Source organism: Festucalex cinctus, chromosome 1, assembly GCF_051991245.1.
Source record: "Festucalex cinctus isolate MCC-2025b chromosome 1, RoL_Fcin_1.0, whole genome shotgun sequence".
Lineage (NCBI taxonomy): Eukaryota > Metazoa > Chordata > Actinopteri > Syngnathiformes > Syngnathidae > Festucalex > Festucalex cinctus.
In genome coordinates, this window is record NC_135411.1 from 16,946,141 (window position 1) to 16,968,262 (window position 22,122).

At 39.8% G+C, this 22,122-nt stretch overlaps 1 long non-coding RNA gene across 2 annotated transcripts in view; it reads right to left on the reverse strand.

The window, feature by feature from the left end:
• Positions 1-11,665, reverse strand: part of LOC144017847 (uncharacterized) — an 80,894-nt gene extending 69,229 nt beyond the window's left edge. For both annotated transcript variants that reach the window (XR_013283275.1, XR_013283274.1), the window contains exon 1: positions 11,599-11,665. This is a non-coding gene — a long non-coding RNA (uncharacterized LOC144017847). The remainder of the gene's footprint in view (positions 1-11,598) is intronic.
• Between the last annotated feature and the right edge of the window lie 10,457 nt (positions 11,666-22,122).

Sequence of the window (22,122 nt, forward strand, 5' to 3'; positions counted from 1 at the left end):
ACGTTGCTTTGCATGTAGCCTGATTATTATCTACTACACAAATTGCAAGCAGCTGGCGTGACGGTCCCATAGTTTACGTCTTGAAACTTGGAATGTGGACAATTACCACTTTCACTTTCTCACAAAGACCCCTAATGCAGTTTACATAAACGAGTCGCCTGAAAATCTGACTTCAGAGGGCGTCCCGAGCCGGCGGCAAAGAATTTGCTTTAGCGCTCCTGTTACACGCGTAGCGAGAGGTGAGACAATCCATCAAGGATGGTACCGGCGTTGTTTTACCGTGACTCCTCAGCTGCCTGGCTGTTCTCTCTGCCTCTCTCGTGATTTAGAGGTCACCGAAAGAGGAAACCGCAGAGAGGTTAGCCAGCAAACAGTTGGACTCCCAAAAAATTTAGGGAGTTTTTGCTGCCCATCATAATCTGATTTGTCACAGTGTAAATTATGTTCCGCGTGAGTTATGCTGTGTCTCGGCGAAACAAGACCAAATGTGGTAGTGGAGTGGGGATACTTCACTATACAAGTTTGTGCTTTTACTATAGGGAAAATGAACAGTCAATCAGCCAAGCGTTGTTTTTCTTAGGGCACACATATTGCCCAATGCTACATATTATTGGCAAACAGGTTTACTAATCTGCACGAACAGAAGCAATAAAGTCATAATTATAGTAAATATTTGTATAATAAACACTTCGCAGCCATACATGTAATACAAATTGAATAAATAGTATTTACTGTACAGCATTAACAGAGCATGTCTTTGAAATAACACGCTGCACAAATGAGTTCATGTGGAGCATCAAAATGTCACAGGTATAAACCAATGCATTAATTTGGCAAAGTTTTCTGTTAGTTGTTAGATACCTAACAATCGATCGTGATTCCTGTCAACACAGTAAATTCAATAGAGTAAATTTGACTCTTATTTAGCCAAATAGAATCAGTTTTACAGTAATATTTACACTTGGAGGAGAGAAAAATAAAGAATTGGAAAGAATAAAAGCGACTCAAGGGTAAGGGAACAAACTCACGACCTTCAGCCTGGGAAACAGCCGATCTACTCCCTGAGCCATGCAGCTCCTGCTTTCTGGCAGTATGTCGCTCGTGTCAGCTGCATCTGATTCCATAATTCCATGGAATCTTCCTGCTAGACCAAAAACGATGTCTTTGGTCTCTTGGAGAAAAGAAAACAATAGGAGGGGCATAGCTCAGGTGGTAGTGTGGTAGTCTCTCAAGCTGAAGGTTGTGAGTTCGTTCTCCAACCCTTGAGTGACTTTTTTTCTTTTCAATTTTTGATTTTACTCTCTTCCTAGTGTAAATCTTAGCCTACTCTAAAACTGAGTCTATTTGGTTCCTCTATTTAGAGTCAAATTTACTCGCCACTATTTACTGTGTAGGGTAACCAGACATACCGGCTTAACGGGACAGTCCTGAATTAACGTTTTGAACCATGCGTCCCGAGTATCATCGCATTTCGCCAGCCTCATTCTTCTGTCCCACGCTTATGCAGGTTCCATCCTGCCGTCCTGGTTTATCCAGTCAGCAAGCCAAGTGTTTGGGTATGTCAATCACAAAGTTGTCATAACGATTTATATGATAAACCAATTAATTCCTTCTTATTTACGTTTACTTTAAAGATGACCAATCACAGCTCACCTGTTTTCTGAAGGTGAGCTGTGATTGGTTATTACCTGAGACCTGTGCAATTGTGACGTTATCTTCAGTCGACAGCAAGTGTCAAAATGGCCGGCCCCTGAGATGGATAAAAATGGCTGGATTTTGCTGCATAGCTCAGAATGTCATGTTTAGACTCGTGAGGTCACAGATAACATTATTGTCAAGAAATGTTTAAGGTTGACTTCCCCATTAACGTTTGTAGAATCATGGGAAATGTAGTCAGACTGAACAAGGGGTGCATTCAGTGACACGCCTGAAGGAAATCAATGTGCAGGACCAGAGATCCATTTGAAATTTATCACATACAAGATGGTTTGAGAAATGAATGCTGTCATCAAATCCCCATCAACACGCTCTGATTATACGCATTGACAATTTTACGCAATGAAGTGTCGCTCATCTGTATAAACTGTGTACGATTGAAATTTGGTAGTAATTGGACTAAACCCTCAAGTTTTTAAAAAAAATACTTGAAAATGGACAAAACAAACTTAAAATGGCTGACATTGTCTTTTCAGGCGTGTGTTAAGACATTTTTCCATACTACTATCAAATTTCATGTCACTCAGTAAATTGGCCACAGGGACTGAAAAAATGGAAGGCACTGTTGTATATACAGTACAATTGTGTTAAAGCCTGTCATCCTTACTAAATAAATTTTCATCAGGAGAAACAGCAGCAAAAATTGGTGAGTTATCAAGTATCGGAACTGTGTTTTGACCACACATGTAGGGATTTCAGAGTGTTAATATTGAACACGTTCAACATTTATGACCAACCAGAAGGAAAAATAACTTTTGACAAAAAACACATCTCATTGTAATTGGTCAGGATATTCTTTTCAAGACATTCTTTTATCAGGCCTATGGTGACTTTGCTAGGGGTGAATCAGGCTCAAATTACGCCTAATTATTGGTACTCACATACCACACCTAAATTTTGGTGTACGCTTTAGTCAGCAAACTGTTCAAGATTGATTCAATGGCGTCTCTGCTGGATGCAGCCAGGTAGTGCACGCAATTTTGATTTCCGCCCCAGATGACAGATTTCATCAAGAATCAGTTCCAAACTATTTTCAGAAAATAAATCTTTAAGCAATGGGTTATCATAAACTGGCTCTTATCCCAACATCCTCTCACTCTTCAATTCATGATGCGCATTGGGAGGGCTTCTTCATGAAAGGTGAAGTAAAGTATTTAAGGAGAGCCGAATGGGCCGAAAGGAGTCAAGTTGTCTTCTTGTCAAAAGCCGGTCAGCACCTCGCAAGTGGTTGAACAGTTTAACCTATAATTGCCACAATTAAAATAATACTCATATTAACAAAGCAAAAATTGCTTCCACATGCGAAAGGAAAGAAAAACAAAAACACATGGCACAGTTTGGCACCACAGCGCTGGCACGTCACATGTGAATGAAGCAAGTGTATGAATGAGCGACGACGGATAGATTTTAGGATGCCACGCTTTGGAGAGGGGAAAAAAAGGAGGTGGTGTACCTCACAGTGCATGCTGGGAAATACCCGTCATAGAAACCTGACTGCTGATGAAACAACTTCAGAGTTATCTTGGATCAAAGTGGGGCTTTTTTAACCTCTTAACCGATTTTTCCCAGTAGGCTACATGCATAACCATATATCTATTGTAGTACCAAGACTGACCTGTGAGAGGCAGCGATTGCCACAGGGAGGCTTGACTTTTGGACTAACAAAGAAGAAGAAAGGTGGTGCTGATGGTAGTAGTAGTATTAATAGAAGAAGAAAAATATATAGAGCTAGGACTAACTCACAATTACAAAATGTGTGCCTATTATTTGGAATCATTCACACATTTTGTACTTTTGTAAATGTGCACCCAATGCTACACAATAGATTGATAGCTAGCTAGCTAGCTAGCTAGATAGATAGATAGCTAGATAGAATGGGGGAAATTGACTTATCACAGAGAAAATAAAGAAAATCTGCCTCAAATTTTGCCTGATTATAGGAATATGTGCCCATAAAATAGATATTTATGTAAAATATCAGTACAGGGTTAAGTCACTGACTTGGATCAGAACTGGAGGGGAAAAATGCTCAACTTCGTCCCGATTGTCGGTATGCACACGGACCCCTCTTAAGAGGATTCAGTTCAAAGCTAAAAGGTCAAGAGAGGGAGTGGGAGACGAAACGGGACGTTAATACAATACAGTGCGTCGGATCCCACACGTGGACACAAGTGCTCTCTCAGGGCACGGCGTGACGTAGCAGACGGGGGAACTACAGTAAATATTGTACATTCCGGCCCGACGCGGCGTGACCTCTTTTGTTTTTTTGCGTGGAAAATTGCAGGGGTTGACATCAAAGTCAAAAGTACACAGTTGAAATCATGATGTCAACCGTGCGCCCAATAAAAATCACTGGAGCTCTCACTCCTGTGATGAGGAGAAACACGGGAGACTCCAAAGTCAACACAATTTTCTCCCTTTCCTCAAGACCACTCGCAGGTTTTGCCCTTTTGCCGCTCCGAGTCTGAGGAGCGCTGTTAAACGAGACCTCCAGCAGTATTACTGCATGCAATGCACTTCTTTTTTTTTTCTTTTCTTTTTGGCAATAGCAACCTCATGTCCAGTAAGTGCCCTCCCAGTGTCGTATTGATGTAGACGCCTGCTTCAGCTTGGGGGGGAGTGATCAGAGGAGTCCCGTGGACATAATTGCAGCGCTGACCCCGTACATCAGTGATTGATTTCGAGTGTGACCATGAAACACAACAGGAGTTCTTGTACTTTTGATTTTATTGGCCACCGTGTCGGTCTGTCTGCACACTGTGGTGGAAGAAGGAAAAAGCCGTGTGTTGCTACACTATAAGTCTTTGTACATGCACACTGCAGGGAACGGACAGCGGGATAATGATACATCAGGGTTTGGTAATTGAATTCTTCTTCTATTTGGAGAGACAACAGTATACAGTGACTTTCAGCCCACCACAATGATATGGAATATTATACCTAAATGAGGGTCATGATAAAAGTCAATGTTGCAGAGATGATACAGGTCATTACTCAACTTGATATTGAGTTGCTTTTACATGAAGATCCCGCCTCTTAAATCTTCCTCTTGTTTCTTAGATCCCCTTCATAATAGAGCAGGTAAAATACAGCCCATGGGAGCATTTGTTTCGGCCTGCCATGAGATTAATGCCACAGAGGACCTGCTATAATATAACAGTTATTTTGTTTTATTACAGTATTTAGTAACTATAACACGATTAAGACTTTTTGGGTCGATCAACGAGTTTGAGAGAAAAAAAAAAGATACCAGATCACCGATCCGATCAAGGGATGGAGCGATATATCTTCAGAAAAAACTTTTATATAACTTTCAACTTTTATATTTACTCTACAGTCCATCACCGCCAATTGGGAAAAGGGACTGGCCCGGCCCACGAATAACAAAAACCCACGCTAAAAAGAATTGTAATTGTCTATAGATGCCTCAAGATGGTGGCAAAGCACTACTTTTATTTTAGACAGTGCATTAGCCTGAACACAAAACTGTATAAAAGGGGTCTTGGACGCTTCAAGGACAGCGATATAATGGCAAGCAAAAGTCCATCAGACCCTCCACATCCTGGTCACCACCTCTTCCAGCTCCTCCCTCAGGTAGGCACTATCGAACTATGCACACTAAATCCAGTAAACGCTCCAGTAGCTTGTCATCAATTCCCTAAACAGTTTACTCAAAGTTCCACAGTGGAACCCAGCAAAAGCGTAATTTTGTGACAGTATTACTTTGCTGATCATTGTAGCTTCAGCTCTCGACATATTTGCATAGATGTTGTCGATCAATATTCCACAGCACTAAAAGTGCTCAAGGACTGTCTGCATAATTGCACTTTCAAAGTTGCAATCATAATTACTGAGCTACTGGTCACTTCACCTTTGCTTGATGACTGTAGTCTCGGCATCGTTCGCACAACTGTTATTGGTCGGTACTAAAGCCCTTGTGGTGCCCTTATATTATGTAAAGACTCTCGATACTTGTATGTCACATAGTTTGTCATGGTTGCTTGTCACTGCAAAGTAGCTCATACTACTGGAGTCAAATTCTGAGTGTGTTTTTACACAGTCGGCCAATCAAACTTATTGAGTTGTTTGAGAAACAAAATGGTGAACAAGTAAATCTAAAGCCTGCAGAGTTGCGTAAAACCAGCTGCCTTTTTGAAACTAATTGCCTCCAATTAACCAATTAATTTACAGAGAGGGTAACAGAGGGTTGAGTTACGCCCGGGGGTTGGGGGGTTGGGGGGGGGGGGGGGGGGAATACCTTTTTGCTCTGCTATTGTGCATTATCATTAAAATTAAAATTAAAATAAAGAACAAAACAGTGCCAACAGGACAACATGAAAAGCGCATGGGCCTGTTCTAAAAATAACTCATCAAGTGATGGGACACTGTAGTGTTGTCCTGGAAGAATTTGAACAGAAGAAGAATGCTAGCATTTGTTAATTTATTTCCTTAAAGCTGCCCAATGCAAAAAATAAAAAAAATTAAAAAAAATAAAAAAAATAAAAAAAAGTATTTTAAATCGCTACTGCCACGTGTGGCCCAAAAATGAAACTGCACACTCTTCTTCACGTACACATTTCGCACATGCAGTCACAGCCGCAGACAGTGGGCAGGAAATTCAAACCGTAATCCAGTCTGAAAACTTTTGGCCAGAAACTTGCAGCACTGTTAACAGATAAAGTGTCAATCCGCTAATTAGAAGATGTTTGAGTCTTATATGGTAAAAAAAAAAAAAAAGGCTATTGCAAAGATATTTTTGGGCAAATTCCTCCATAGGGTAGCTTTAAGCTTGACATGGTAACACATGTTTCTTCTCTACCAAATAATTAATGTTTTGTTTCAAACACGGTTTGAAAATTGAATGAATGAAAAATTGAATGAATGAATGAATGAATGAATGAATACTAACAACATCTGCACGGACCATCTTGTGTGCATCGGAATGTAGCATACAGCATAACCTTTATCCTTTTTTAAATGACCATAAAAAAAGATTATTTACGAAAGCAAAATTGGCCTAAAATTGTGCAGAGCTACTTTTTCCACCCTTACATAAAAGCATCATCTATCCTTCCCAAATGTAATCATATTGGCAGAAAAATATAATAACTTGTAGGCTGTGACCCCCTGCTGTGCTTGGTGAGGCCAAACATTCAACATTCTTCTTCCCCGTTGCTCTGCGTTGGAAACCAGATTCTTGGGATGAATGTTAAAATAACATGCAATAAAAGTTTTTTTGTGTGTGTTTGTGTCACCTGTCGCAATTACATTAGCAACAATTAGCATATTGGTGAACAATAGTGATTCTAAGTCGCTAAGTTAAGATGGAGTTACACTTTATGATTTAAGTTGCAGACAGCACAGTGGTGAGTGGTTAACGCATCCGCCCTTCACTTCAAATCTTTACATGTTTTCCTCCTGCTAGCTTAAGTTTTCTCTGAGGACTCCAGTTTCCACTCTCATTTCAAAAACACGCATGTTAGGTTTGTTGGAGACTCTACATTATCCTGAGTTGTGAACGTGAGTGTAGTTTGTCTACTGTGCATTTACCGATCTGAGGTGTAACCAACCATTCCCCCTGATGTCAGCTGGGATGGCTCACCTGCGACCCTTGTGAGTTTAACTAAGCTTTTGCATACCCCAAATAAAAAGAGGATATCGCTGCATTCACAAGGTCTATTTGAATAATTCTTTTTGTCATAGTAAAGGGAACACTTGTGCGCCGAGGGCTTAAAGGGCTACGCGGTATAGAAGCTGGATGGTTGAAGTGACACAAAAAGAAGAATAAAATCAAGTAAAATCGGATACCTCCAGTTCGGAATCTGGCCTCTTCCATATGTTGATAAACGTCTCTGATAAGAGTAGGATACCTGCCAGTAGGGGTGTTAAAAAAATCGATTCGGCGATATATCGCGATACTACATCGCGCGATTCTCGAATCGATTCAATTAAAAAAAAAGCGATTTTTTTTTTTTTTTTTTTTTTTTTTTTTTTTTTTTTTTTAAGAGCTCAGAATTGTTCATTCGGTAGTCTTACCGATTCAACGTCTTATCATCATTGCCTTTTTTGTGTGTGTGTGTGTGTGAATCGATTTTTAAACTTCCATTTTTAATGGAAAAATATTCAACAAAACGTCTGACTTCGGGTTAGGATTCACACCTTAAGCATGGAAGAATGTTATATGAACGGAACATTAAGCCTTAATATTTTATTTTAATGCTGTTCAAACATGAAACAGATTACAACCTCTATAAGACTGAAATTTCAGATAAATAAATAATACATTTTCATATAAATCTTACACTCTACAAGCTTACTGATTAGTATTTTCTAAATTTGAATGAAAAAAAATCGCAACAATCGACTTATAAATTCGTATCGGGATTAATCGGTATCGAATCAAATCGTGACCTGTGAATCGTGATACGAATCGAATCGTCAGGTACTAGGCAATTCACACCCCTACCTGCCAGCGTAAAAAAAACACACATATACTTGCCGAGGTACCTACGTGCAACATGGGTGTCTGTACTTGAGTCTATTTTAATGTGCTTCATATGTGCAAACAGTAGGGCTGGGAATCTTTGACTGTCTCACGATTCGATTCAATTACGATTTATGGGTCTACGATTCGATTCAGAATCGATTTTCGATTCAAAATTATTTGATTGACAAATGATTTTTGCTACAGATATGCACAACATTGTCATGATCTACTCCAGTCTGCTTTGCAAGACAAAATGACAAACAGAGACATTAAAGTGTCTTTTTTTTGTTTAAACATTTATTAATTTTGTATTGTAAGTGCCTTGTTCCACAAAAACAGCATGTGGGCTACAACTGCCTTTCCCCCTTCTTTCTCATTTCTAATTTAAATAAAATCAATTTTTGGATATTAATATCGATTCGATTCGATTAATAAATGAGAATCTCGATTCTTTTATGAATCGATTTTTTGGCACACCCCTAGTAAACAGCTATATTGAATACGAGTCACTTGTATTGTACATAGCTCTTGGCAAACAAACAAAAAATAGATATACTGTACGGTAGGCCAGGTGTGGCCTCGAGGATGACATGAGCAGCCTGTGCACCTGTTCCAAAAATAGCTTACAGGGGTGTACTTCACAAAGGAGGTTCAACAAACTATGAGATTAACCCTGAACAACGAGTTGACATACCCTCAGATAGGAAACTGCGTTTTCGGTTCCAGCACAGCCTCAATGGAGCCCCGATTCGTCGAGTCACCATGGCAACGGGGAAGCGCAGAGCAGCGTCGTCCTGTGCTTCCACGTTTTGTTTTGTTTTTTTGGTTTGCCCCTCTCAACTGAAAATCGTAATGCGATCATATGTCGAATTTGAACATATCTTTATTAAAAAAATAAATAAAATAAAAAAAAAAAGTGCAACACCGCAGCGGCTCCCCATAGGGGAAGGCATCGTGGGAGAACATTGCTGCTCGGGTCAATGCATAAATTTCAATGTAGTCATTTACAATGACAATATAACAGTAATAGGGCAAAAAAAACAACAACAAAACAATGCAATCAAAATAAAAATATGTGTATGAAGCATTTTTTTTTTTCAGGTTAAATGTAAAATTGATTTTCAGTTTCAACAGTTTTTTTTTTTTTAGTACAGAACTTTTCTCCCTAGTGTAACTCCATAATAATCGCCCTGTTTCGAGATTGAAATTTTTGTATCGACCAATTTTTGTGGTCGACTTGGCTGAGCCCATTTATTTTCTCCAGTTCTAAAAACAACATAATACCATACATCCATCCATTATATCCATCCATCCATTTTCTTGACCACTTAATCCTAACAAGGGCCGCGGGGGGTGCTGGAGCCTATCTCAGCTGGCTCTGGGCAGTAGGCGGGGTACACCCTGGACTAGTTGCCAGCCAATCACAGGGCACACAGAGACGAACCCATCCATTATATAATAATAATAATAATAATAATAATAATAATAATAATAATAATAATAATAATTTGAGCAAATTTGCTAGTTTAAAGACAAAATATGAAGTAAGAAAGATGAACACTGGTAAGACGTCCATTTAGCAGCCAACAAATGGCTAAAGAAGCAAACCGTGTGCAAGCCTGACTATCAACACTGTGATCTAAAGTTTGAAAGTTTGAGTTCACGCAGTTACCCCCCGCTGCCAACAGGTCACCCCGTCCATCCCAGACATGTGATCAAGCAACAACCAGTGAGTGATGTTGGACAAAGGGACCACCAACCTTGATACAAACGACCAGTGGGGCTGTCAATCAATCCGCTGGTTTCTCAACATGCGACTTCTTTGGACAGAAAGTACAACACGTAGGCCTACACGTCAACGTGCATCAACTCACCAGCCACACTATTAAGCCTGAGTGCATCTCCTAATGCCAGACAATTTTGTGGGTAAGCCGAGTGGTAAAGCAACCAAGTGGCTCACTCTGCATTGGTGTCTTCCATCAGTGTAGTATTTTCATACTTGAGGGCCACCTTGCTACTTGCATTTGCACAGCAAATCGGTCAGTGTTAAATTTCCAGTGTTCGATCAAATATGCAGTAGGCAGTGTTATTTTAACATTGTTATGATAAAAAGTTACACTATCAGAGTAAATTTCCTTGAGTGTTGGGGTGGATGATGGATGTAACCAGTGTTAAATTGGCCACACCCTCATTTCCAGTGGAGAAACTTTTCAAATTTACAGCACGGTCCACATTTCAATAGCGAGGCATCCTGTTGTTTGTTGTGGATCAGTGGTCGAATGATTGTCTCGCAAACCTGAGCGTGTGGGTTCGATCCCAGGCCAGTGTGACTTTGTCAAAGTATACTTGAGCAAGATACAGTTGCTCCTGATGCGATGTCATCAGTAGTCAAAATATAAAGCGCTTTGAGGGCCTTGGTCGGAGGAAAAAGTTTCAGTTAAATTTTTAACACTGACACTAGTGCAAATACACTTATCAGTGTTTAAAACCCCTTATAATCAGGGACAACTTTGGCCAAAAACGCCTAAAAAATGTGCACCCAAAGTAAATTTGTAGCTGTTCTTGAACCATTTGTAGTATCAGCATAGTTTTGGTCTCTTTTTGAAGATAATATTTCAAAGTTTTCTCCCAAACAGTCAGAATCTGTGTAAGTGTTCCTGTCACTGAGCTATGGATTTTTGAATACAGAAAAAAAGGGCGAATTTTATGTGCGTCTTAATTTCTTTTCACAAAATCTATCTTGAAAATGAATTTACAGGATCAAAGCTTGAGGTCAACCCTAGTTCCAGTTCAAATTTGACAATAATCCTACAAAAAAATGAGCATTTTACACACATTTACCTAAGGAAAGGTACAGGCGAACCCCAAATGAACATTTGACCTGTGCACCCATTTGGGTGAGCTGTGTGAAAAAAGGCTTCTATTCTGGAATGCTTCAACATACAATAATGATCTTGGGCTCTAATGAAAGCTTAGACTTGTGGCTATCTTATCCTACATCCACAAAGCCAAGTATTACTGAAAACGAGTAATAGAAGCATAAACACATGTTTTGAATTATAAAACGGTTGTGCATAGAATAAATGAGTAGGGGGATAGAAAGAGAAATAAAAGGAAGATGTGATGGTAGAGAGAATATGTTCTAAAAGTAGGAATCCTTCCTGCTAACAGTATATTTTTATTCAATGAAGCATCAAAGCAAATGACAAACGGCAGCCATGCCTCACCATGGCGCACGCACCCCACCCCCACCCCCACCCCCACATGTTTGCTACGTCAAAGAATCAAAGAGTCATACAAAAAACGCAGTCATTACTTAACCACTCACACTTCCGAGTAATAAATAATTCACTCACAAAAAAACAAAGTCATAATTCAAATAAGAATACACTTACAGTGACGATTTTGTCGTCGCGGCCCCATCGAAGCATTACACCCCCCCCTGGCGTTTGCGCAGGAAGTTTACTTTTGTTCAAAAAACTTTTGTATGACACACCCCATATCGTTGTTTGAAGAATTTTATTGGCTAGCCAACGCGTCAGTCACCAGTCAGTTCCGCTGTGATTGGCCGAAGCTACATAAGGATATAAAATGGGTGTGACATATTTATGCAAAGACGCTTATTGGCTCCCATGACTGTTTTTGAAGGCATAACCCTTGCAGATTGGCTAAAGTGAGGTGTCAATCAAAGGCCGATGATTAGGCCTTTAGGTAGAGACGTGTACGTGGCTAATCGGCCCATGCTAACTGAAGGTACGATCATAAATGCATCAATAATATTGATGTTTGATGGAAATTGGTAACGTTTGCAGCTGCATAGAACGTGGCTTTATGCATGTAAAGCGTGGCATGGACTAACTATTTTTCTGGAATACTTTGACTGGACCCTTGTCATGTAATGGGACCATGTTTGATGGAGTGGGACACGTTCGTGTACATTTATGGACATTTATGACGGTGCTATGGTAAGTCGCCATTTTGTTTTCGTATCGACGATTGTCTAACCCCGGGTTTTCACTGGATGCGGTTGCGGTGCGGTTGCAGTGCGGTCCGGCGACGCAAGCAATTAGATTCCATTCATTCGAATGGTGCAGTTTACACCGCTTGCGGGTGCGTTGCGTGTCGACTGCGGAAGGCCTGCGGCGTGCCGCAAGCCTTCCGCAAGGATAGCCTATTTTCTATTTTTGCCGGACGCCGCAGCGGTAGGCCTCCGGCAAATAGCAAGCTAGCACAAAACACATCGAGCGGGACAGGAAGACCGAGGCAGTTTCAAAATAAATTTCCGGTTACCTTTCAGAATAAAATACTCGCCAGCTCCTATTTCGCAAGTTTTTCAGCAAAACGTGACGTGGGCGTCGCCGGGCCATGTGCTCATTCACGGTTTAGACACCAGCGAACATGGACGAGGAGAGGTTTATATTGGAGGTGGAAAACCACAAAATAATATATGACACGGCACATCCTTTTTATAAGGACTGTAATGTATTGTGAGTTTGATGTTCGCGATTGCTTGTTGTGCCCGTCTCGCTTGCCGTACTGAGCGGCAGCCGGACGGGGAAGACAGAAATAAAGAGTGGACCCGCACTGACCCGACTCTCGTTATTAATATACTTTACAAGGACAACCAAAAAAGGATGCTGCATGGAATCTCATATCTTTCTGCTTCTCTGTTGAGCAGACTTTCTGTATGTTTGTCGTTGTGAAATGCCACATGATCGCGCGCGCGCGGTCCCGCGAGACACGTTGGGAAGTGGGCGGCGACGGAGCTGCCGGACCGCAGCTGTGCGGAGCCGGTGTGGATTGACAAAAAAATTGACCCGTCCGGAGCACGCAGTCAAGACGCACCGCACCGCAACCGCACCGCAACCGCATCCAGTGAAAACCCGGGGTAACATAAATGCTCACTCAGTCTGTAGATATGATTGCATCGTAAAATGTTGGGCACCATTCAAATCTCCAGAAACTCACATTTTAAAAGGTGTATAACATGTTCAGGCATGTACTCATCTGACGATGTGCATACGCGGCTTTTTTTTTTTTTTTAATGGATCACTAATGACGTAGGCCCCTCGGTGGGCCGCATAACTTAAATGGGTTTTAAACACCTGAGTTAAGTGCAGTTTGACATAATTAAATGTCTAGCAGTAACGCTAGTTTAGAGAACTTTCAACACTACTAATTGTTTATTTTTAACACTATACACACACTTAACACTGGTTAAGTGTGAAAAAAGTAAACTTTGAAAAGTGTCAAGTTTACACTCATTGGTGTGGACACAAGTGTTATACGTTTGGAATTTTCACTTTAGTTTTTATTTTCTTTTGAGTTTTGTTTCTTAAATTTAGTTGTTTTCAGGGTGGTTCTGTTCATTTTTATTAATTATTTTAAAAAGGCTTCGTTTTAGTTAATTTCAATATTCGTTATAGTTTTGTTTTTTAAAGTGTATTACTTGTGCACAATATTTACTAAACAACGCAGTAAATGAAAAAAAAAGTAACATATTTCTTACCTTAGTGTTGCATTTGAGTTTAGTGAAATGAAAAAGCAGGTGGGCTGAGCCATTGGAGCCAAAAGTCAAGCATGCAAAATTGTCACCTAGGAGCGCCATCATCAGAAGGTGCTTTTCTACTGGCTAATGCTAAATGACATCACTTCTGTGTGACAAACTTTCAAATGTTCTTTTTCCAGTGCTTACATGAAGTGAACTTGTGTATGTATGAATGAGTGATTAAAAAAATGTTCTTTTTCCAGTTAATATTGAAATAAATATACTTAAAATCACATTTAAAATCATCCCCAAAGTCTCATATACTGAATTAATGACCAAAGACTAAAACAAAAGGACATTTTCGCTATAATTATAGTTTGTTTTAGTTATTTTTGTGAACATAAAATGTAGTTTCAGTTAGTTTTTGTTTTTTAAAAGCATCTTTGTTTTTATTTTATTACGTTAACAAAATTTGGTGTAATCCTGTTGTATTCTTTTACCATTCTAAAAGATTCTGGTAACTTCATGGATCTTCTCAAGCATTCTAATCAACCCCATATTTAGAACATGACTGTACGAAGAAAGGTTATGGGGTCAAGAAAAAATATATAGCATTATTTTTCCAATAACTAATGTACACAATTCAAGTAGATGGAGGAGATGTGCTTTTACTTTACAAAGAATTTTGGCTCAGCTTTCGCACTCGATGTTTTGTAGCTGTACATGTGTGCGTAATGGAGTGTCCGGGGAACAGGACAGGACTTTCAGACATTCAATATTTGTCGCACAAATTGGCGTAATTTGACATTTATGTGTGCGGGATTACAACAGAGGTTAACACCCTCCCCTCTGCGGCCACAGTGCACACGGTGCAACGGGGAAAATGTAAAACACTGGCCGCATTTTTCTCCACGTTTATGCATACGGGGAGAGGAGAAAAACAGCACTGCGGTTTATAATTCCCCCGATTTCTCTGGAACGTGCGAGCAAAATGTCAACGAACGACATAAATTCACATTTAACGGCCTTCCCGGGAGTTGGCCACATCGTCTGGACTTAAGGAACTCTCCGACTTTCATTAAAAGCCGCATTATTCGTCGTTAAAGTAGAACAAGGTCCATCTCACGGAGGCCGCCGCGTACATGTGCTGAAATGGGGTGACATCCATTTGAGGCTCGGCGCTTCAAAACACGTTATGAACCTGAGCTGGGGTTTCAACACTATCTCGTCGCACCTTCCTAAATTATTCCTCTTTTGCAAGTATTGTTCGGGTTATGTGTGTGGTTAAGTGTGTTTTATGTGGTGTCAGAGTTTGCTTACTAAGGCTTTGTCTACACATACAGAACACGGGTTGGAAAAAAAGAAAAATCCTAATGCAGGGTTAGTACACAATGCATTCACAAGCTGTGGTGCTCACAGCAAAAATACAGGTGGCGCTATAGTTCCTCACACTTTACTGAAGTAGAATGCACAGCTAGTACAGCAATCAGTTTAAGAAAATGTGTTTTTATTGATTTTTGTTGAATATATTTGAACATTTTTGTCCATTGAATGTCCCCAACTTGTCCATAATGAGAAATATGATAAATATTGGAGCTGTAGTAGTTATTTGCTTGCCATGACAAACTGCTACAGCAATCAGAATGAGAAAATGCTTTTTTGTTGATTTTTGGTGAATATTCTTTGAACATTTATGGTCATTTTCGTCCACTGAATGTGAGAGGTATGATAAATATTGGAGCTGTAGTAGGTAGTTACATACCGTTGCTAGCTACTACAGCAATCAGAATGAGAAAATTTGTTTTTGTTGATTTATGGTAAACATTTTTGATTATTTATGGTCCTTTTAGTGGCTTGAATGTCCCCTACTTGTCCATAATGAGAGAGATGATAAATATTGGAGCTGTCCTAGTTAGTTGCATACCATGGACAACTACTACAGCAATCAGAATGAGAAAATGTGTTTTTGTTGATTTTTGGTGAACATTTTGGAACATTGGTCATTTTTGTCCCTTAAATGTCCCCAATTTGTCCAAAATGAGAGATATAATAAATATTGGAGTTGTAATAGGTAGTTGCTTATCATTGCCAGCTGCTACAACAGTCAGAATAAAAAAAATATATAACCTTTATGTTAAGGTGATTTGATGATACGTCACCCTGGAGAATGTAATTTGTAGACAGTCCCTAAATTAGATGGTAGGCTTGAATATCAAACATTGAACGTCAAGCCAACTTTTTCTCGATCCCTGCGCCGTGTTTACAGCGACGGATGGATGGATGGATATTTTCTCTTTTACTGCAAATGAAAATCAGCTTGAAATATCGGTTATCGGTCTCCTTTACTACTAATAATCGGTTCTGTATCGGCCTTGAAAAAAACATATCGGTCTATCACTAATACATAAGCTACTGTCTCATGCTTTGCATCTGGCTGAGTTATAAACGAACGTTTAAATATGTATGCTGAGAAAGAAGAGAGGAGTGTATGAATCCTTCAGGGAGAGGAAACGGAAGGGGGTGTCACTCTTAGTCCAAAACCTCAAACTTCCAAACATTGCACACTTCTTAAAAATATTTATATATAAAAAATATCAGTAACGAGATACAAAGAAGCTCCAGGTATTTGCAAGAAAAAGAAAAACAATGCTTTATCTTGCGGAAAGTCTTTTAAAAAAAAAATACAAATGAAAGCAAGTGAGAGAGGAAAGTTGGGAGGCACTGGGGCGTAATTTAAACAGGCGACGGCTGTTTCGCAGACAGGAAATGAGAGCGAGGCGAGTTCCTGAGATGGGACCCAATTGGAGGTTTGGGAGCCGGGCCGGTATCAGAAAAGGGGAGGCTTGTGTGGCCTCGTTGAGCGGGTAACAGTAAGGTCATTGAGAGCTCCGTTTCCCCTTTTCTGATCATTTGGGGTTTCGGCATCCCGATTCCCACATCCTCGTCCAATTATTCCGGCCGGTTTGATTCAAAGTGTGACATTCAGGCCGCACCTGAACGAGACCTCCTGCTGGGGTTGCTTGCATTACAGCCGCTCCTCTCTTCTACATGCTGACTGCTTTGATTTTCAAACTTCATCCGATGGAAGGAAGTCAAGCATTTTTATTTTTTTTTGTGATATTTCATCAAAAACAGGATAAAAAAATATGCTTACTCCAGGTCTGAAACGGCCCGATGGCACTCGATCTTCTTTCGCCTGCGGTTTTGATTTAAAACAGACACGCAGTACATAAGTCAGAGCAGCGCTCATGTTAAGCGTTCACCGGAGGAGCACGCAAGCCTGTTCTGGATTGTGTACCGAGCATCCATCTCGGAGGAGGAGTGCCAGCCCGCCAGATTACAGCAACTAATCAGCGTGATTATGTCTGAGAGGGCAGACACCTCAGCGCACACGCGGCCTCCTCGTGTTTATTGGCGCTGGGTGACATTGGTGGCAGCGGGCGAGCTAGCGTGCAGATGTGCTGCCAAAAAAGTGCTGATAAATGAAGCATGTTCGTAGCACTTAACTCACTCGCTGGATGTCTCACCAGCACGCAACTGGAAGGTTTTAGCGTGACAGGAAAATGTGTGGGAATCCAGTATTGAACATAATCCCACTGGCATTTTATATGAGGGGAAAAATAGCGGCGTACCCAACGACTCGGGATGAAGGATTTTAAAAAATAATCTTAATTGGCAACGCCCCCAAAAATTTCTTGACAATATGTTCTATATGCTACTAGTCTAAATACGGTATTTTGGTTAATATTGCGTTAGTGGAACATGAGTTAAGCAACAAAATTCAGCAGATTTTATCAATGTCAGAAAGCGGCCATTTTAGCACTTGATGACATCACAGTTGCTCAGGTAACAACCAATCACAGCTCAGCTTTAGAAAACAGGTGAGCTGTGATTGGTCGTTGCCTGAGCCCTGAGCAACTGTGATGTCATCTTCAGTCGACAGCAAGTGGCAAAATGGCCGCCCCCTGAAATGGATAAAAACGGCTGGATTTTGCTTCATAACTCATATTCCACAAATGTAATATTACTCAGAATGTCATGTTTAGACGAGCGAGGTCACACATAACATATTATTGTTAAGAAATGTTTAAGGTTGACTTCCACTTTAATTTGCAATTATTGTTTTGTTTTTTTAAAACATTATTTTCCCATTTATTTGCTTACAAACACAAGCAATAAATTAATCTGTATTACAATAAACAATATCAGATTGATTATACATAAATGTTATACATGTCTCATAGTTGTGACATATCTCTCATCTTGTAAACCTAACGCCAATTAAACAGAACCGCCATGTGTACCCCTAAATGGCACAAACATCACAATCATATCAGTGTTTTTACTTAACTCATTGAACGCTTTCAGGTCGTAACTGTGAAAAACCAACTCTGATATATCCGACTTCCAACCATCCTCGAATGCAGCATTATGCCAAACCAAGAGTGGCATTGCTCACAAAGAATATGTCACAGAATTTGATTGCACTGTTCGTTTTGAGCCAGGAAGTACAGCTGACAAAGAAGGCCCCACCAGACCCATTCTCTTTCTTTCAAGAAAGTGGGTGTGGCTTGCCAGGTTAAGATAAGAAAAGGAGAGGCAATTTGTTTAGCATTTTTGTTTTATTGGTCCCTGTTTGTACAATAGGTGTGCTGTTTAATATAAATGACAATATGATAGAAATGATTTTTGTGGGCCCCTAAGTAGTGTCAGAACTGTCCCTTTCCCATTGCAAATAGTGGAGGAACACCATACATACAAATTCGGTCTTCTATGAACCTCACACCCATAATTTTGGACTGTCTGAGCACCCTCAGACAATCCAACGTTAGCACGTGTCAATTCCACCCAAGAAGAATATTCAAACCCAGAACCTCGGGCATACGTGCAAACTGCTAGCTCACCGTAACGCCTCCAATCTGTGCTCAAGTGAATTAATTTCTCCTGTAAAAACAGCATGGCACTCCCTACACGACTCATTGGAGTCGCACCGTATTGGTGGTGAAATGCAAGGCCACATTTCGCAGCCCACCCCGCCGCTCCCTCAGCGCACAGGCAAGAAAAACAGCCACATAAATCCTTCCAGGCCTCCTATTATAAACAGGTGTCACTTTGGTAATAAAATATGACACGTTAATTGGCCGGCGAGATGCTTTGTCCAAGCAGATTAACACATCATCGCGCCCGATTTATTTTTATTGTGCCCGCATCATTTGGGGCGGAGGTCGCCAATGTCAGTAAAGTGGTAGCATCGGACCCTTTCCCAGGGGGAGGCCGCACGTTGGACCTTGATGTCTCACTTTGCTGGATGTTCTGCTGACAGACAACATTTGCAACGTGCTGCAACCTCTTGATGGATTTTTTTTCCTTAACTTAATGTTGCAAAAGTACTACAGAGTTGTGTAACACGATGAAGCAATCCAATATTGAGTTACAGTTACTATGCTGGAGTAATGACATTCTTCTGCATGTATTTTTCATTGTTTTAAAACGAATTTATAGTGTCAATAATACACAATATGCACTGGCAGGACACTTTATTAGGTACAGATCAGAACATCCATTACAAAAGCTTTATCAAAAAAAACATTTTTTTCTCAAATTGATTACATTTCATTATAATAGCTATATGCTGTAATAGTAAAAAGTAATTTGAGTACCTCAATTAAAAAAAAAAAAAAGGTTTTGAGAAGTTAGCCAGAGCAATCCTTTGCTTGACTGTAGATACGCCGTCAACGTGGTGAGAAGACCATCTACTAAATAAGATCATCCCAAATACAGTAATACACGGACACCAGTGCTTTGGTACACTTTTATTTTGAAGTTGTTTGTGGAAGCACATGATGTAGTAGAGGCTGACTTGACTCATCTTCATGTTGGAAGTTAGACAGTTGTAATTTAAAGTTTAAATTGCCATCACAAACTGTGCCATCAACATCAACACGTCATCCTGAAATCATGATCAATTTCTAAGGATGAGGGGGAAAAAAAAAAAAAAACAACAACAACAATGTAGAACGTGGCGCCTATTCCAAGTGTTAGCGGCCAGCATCTAGTACAGCTAGCTAGCTAGTTAGCTTGGCTGCTAGGTTTGTTGGACTTCTTTTCAAAGGCAGTTTATTTAATAGGCTAAAATGACATGGTTGCAATGCCTAGAGATCTTTTTTTTTTTTAACAAACCCTTTTCGTCTCATAGACCAAAATCTCACTTTATAATGTGTCTAGAAGAGAAAAGAAGTTTGCTAGCTCTGCAATTTCAATTTAGCGGGACAAAGAAAGATGATTATATCAAAATGAAAGCCAAGCCAGTAGGTCGTTCATTATTAAGAAAAATGTAATTTTTACTAGTGTATTTAGAATTGTTCTTTCATCCAAGAAATATATATAGTCCTACACACAACCGTAATGAGGATAAGAAGGTGCTATAGAAAATGAATGGCTGGAATGTGGATAGTTAGTGACATTGAACAGTTGGGTCCAACTATGGGTCATACTGTGGGGACAAACAGAACCTCCGCTGGGAAAAAAAAAAAAAAAGGTTGTTTTGGGTGGCGAAAAAAATGGGGCAAATGCAGTTTTTATAGTCACCTGAATTCCATATTAAATTCCTTTCACATATTTATTATTATTATTATTATTATTGTTATTATTATTATAATAATTATTATTATTATTAGATTCTGAGAATTTCTGGGTCTCAGAAGACACATTATGGAATATTGACTTTCTGCTTATATAGCTGCAGTGGGTTGGGGGGGATAAATCTTGCATCCAAGTCAAAAGGTAAGCAGAGCTGCTCCAAGTTGTGTTGGACGCATAGATGACCACTAGCTAAAGATGTATAATATGTTTACTTTAAATGTTTGGGGCAGTTTTTGTAACCTCTCCTTGCCTCATTATCTTCATTGTATGTTTCCCTGTAACGTTTTGATGGACAATTACAAGCCATTCTATGTCACCACCAGTATCATCAAAAAAAGCTATATATTGTGCATGCATAGTCAGACGACAACTGCAGATGATTCCATAAATGTGTTTTAAATGATTATTGTGTTGCACGCGCAGCTGTAGATCAGCCGACATGACGGCGCGCTACAAACTGAAAGTATGGAGAGCCTTCATGGTGCACCACAGAGCGGGGGAGCTGACATGTAGTGGTCTCCACAGGCCCGTGCAGGCTGTGTTTATGGACACACCCGGCACTTACCGTCTGTTTCTTATAAAGGCTATCAAACGGGGGGAGCACCTGTTTCCGACACTTCCACTACACCCGCACATGTTGTGCTGCTGTGTTCAAAGAGCCCTCGCAGGAGAGCGAACACAAACGGGACCACTTTTGGAGCCCCGGGAGCAGAGTGAATATAGCTATATGTGGATTAATCAGGTTTGTCATTTATACAGAACCTGCTCCCCCCAACCCCCCAAATGTCTTGTGATAAGTTTTTCAGCTTTCTGTTAGAACAAAAACATTAACTTTGTTATCAATGACAATGTCAGTGATGGGCAGTCAATATTGTGCTTGTGACAGGGGATGAGGTGAATGTGATAAGGATGAGAGGGAAAATATTTTCAGGAAGGCATTCATTTATTATGTTCTCTTTGTTTGGCAAATATGGCTGCATGAATAGATATGAGTTGTGAAAACATACGTGTGAACATGTGATAAGGTCAAAGCCCATAGGAAGTGGATGGAGCTGTTATCTTCAGTGACTAACAGAAGAGGAACACATTCAATCTGTGTTCATGTGTACTTTTTAAAATGTATTTATTTATTTTTACAATGTAAGATTGTTTACTTAATACTATGTAAATACTAGGAACCGCTAAGGTTGAACACAAGTAGTTCCGATATGCATTTCCACTGTCATTCAAACGTTTTGGGTCACTTAGAAATGTTATTTTCCAATTAACATTTTATATTGCAATGAAAATGAATTAGCCAGAAAGACTAGATATTGTTTCTTATTTTTTATTTTTTAAGTATTTATTGTTTATCCCATAGGTGATATATAACTAGTAAAATCTTTTTCATGGTAAAACTCCTGGCTTCATAAGACATTTTAACGTTCTTTTCACGCAAGTATGAAAACAAGTGAACCACTGTTGATGGTAAAACATTCAGTTGCATATTCACTCTTAACTTTGATGATGCATGGAGCACAAATGTGAACATCTGCTGGTGCCTGGGTGGTGTGTCTCTTTGCTTCAAGACAAAAAAAAAAAGAAGACTGCAAGTACACATTTTGTACTCCTTCATTCCTTGCTGTTTTGTTTTGTTTTGTTTTTTTACACATTTCAGTAAAATGGGCCAATGTGCAAAAATGTATTACAACCTGTGGTGTTTATTGATGTTTTTTTTTAACTTACTGATACCATCAATGATAGCCAAGAAAAAAATGAACTAATGATTTCACCTTTAGATGCTCACTAA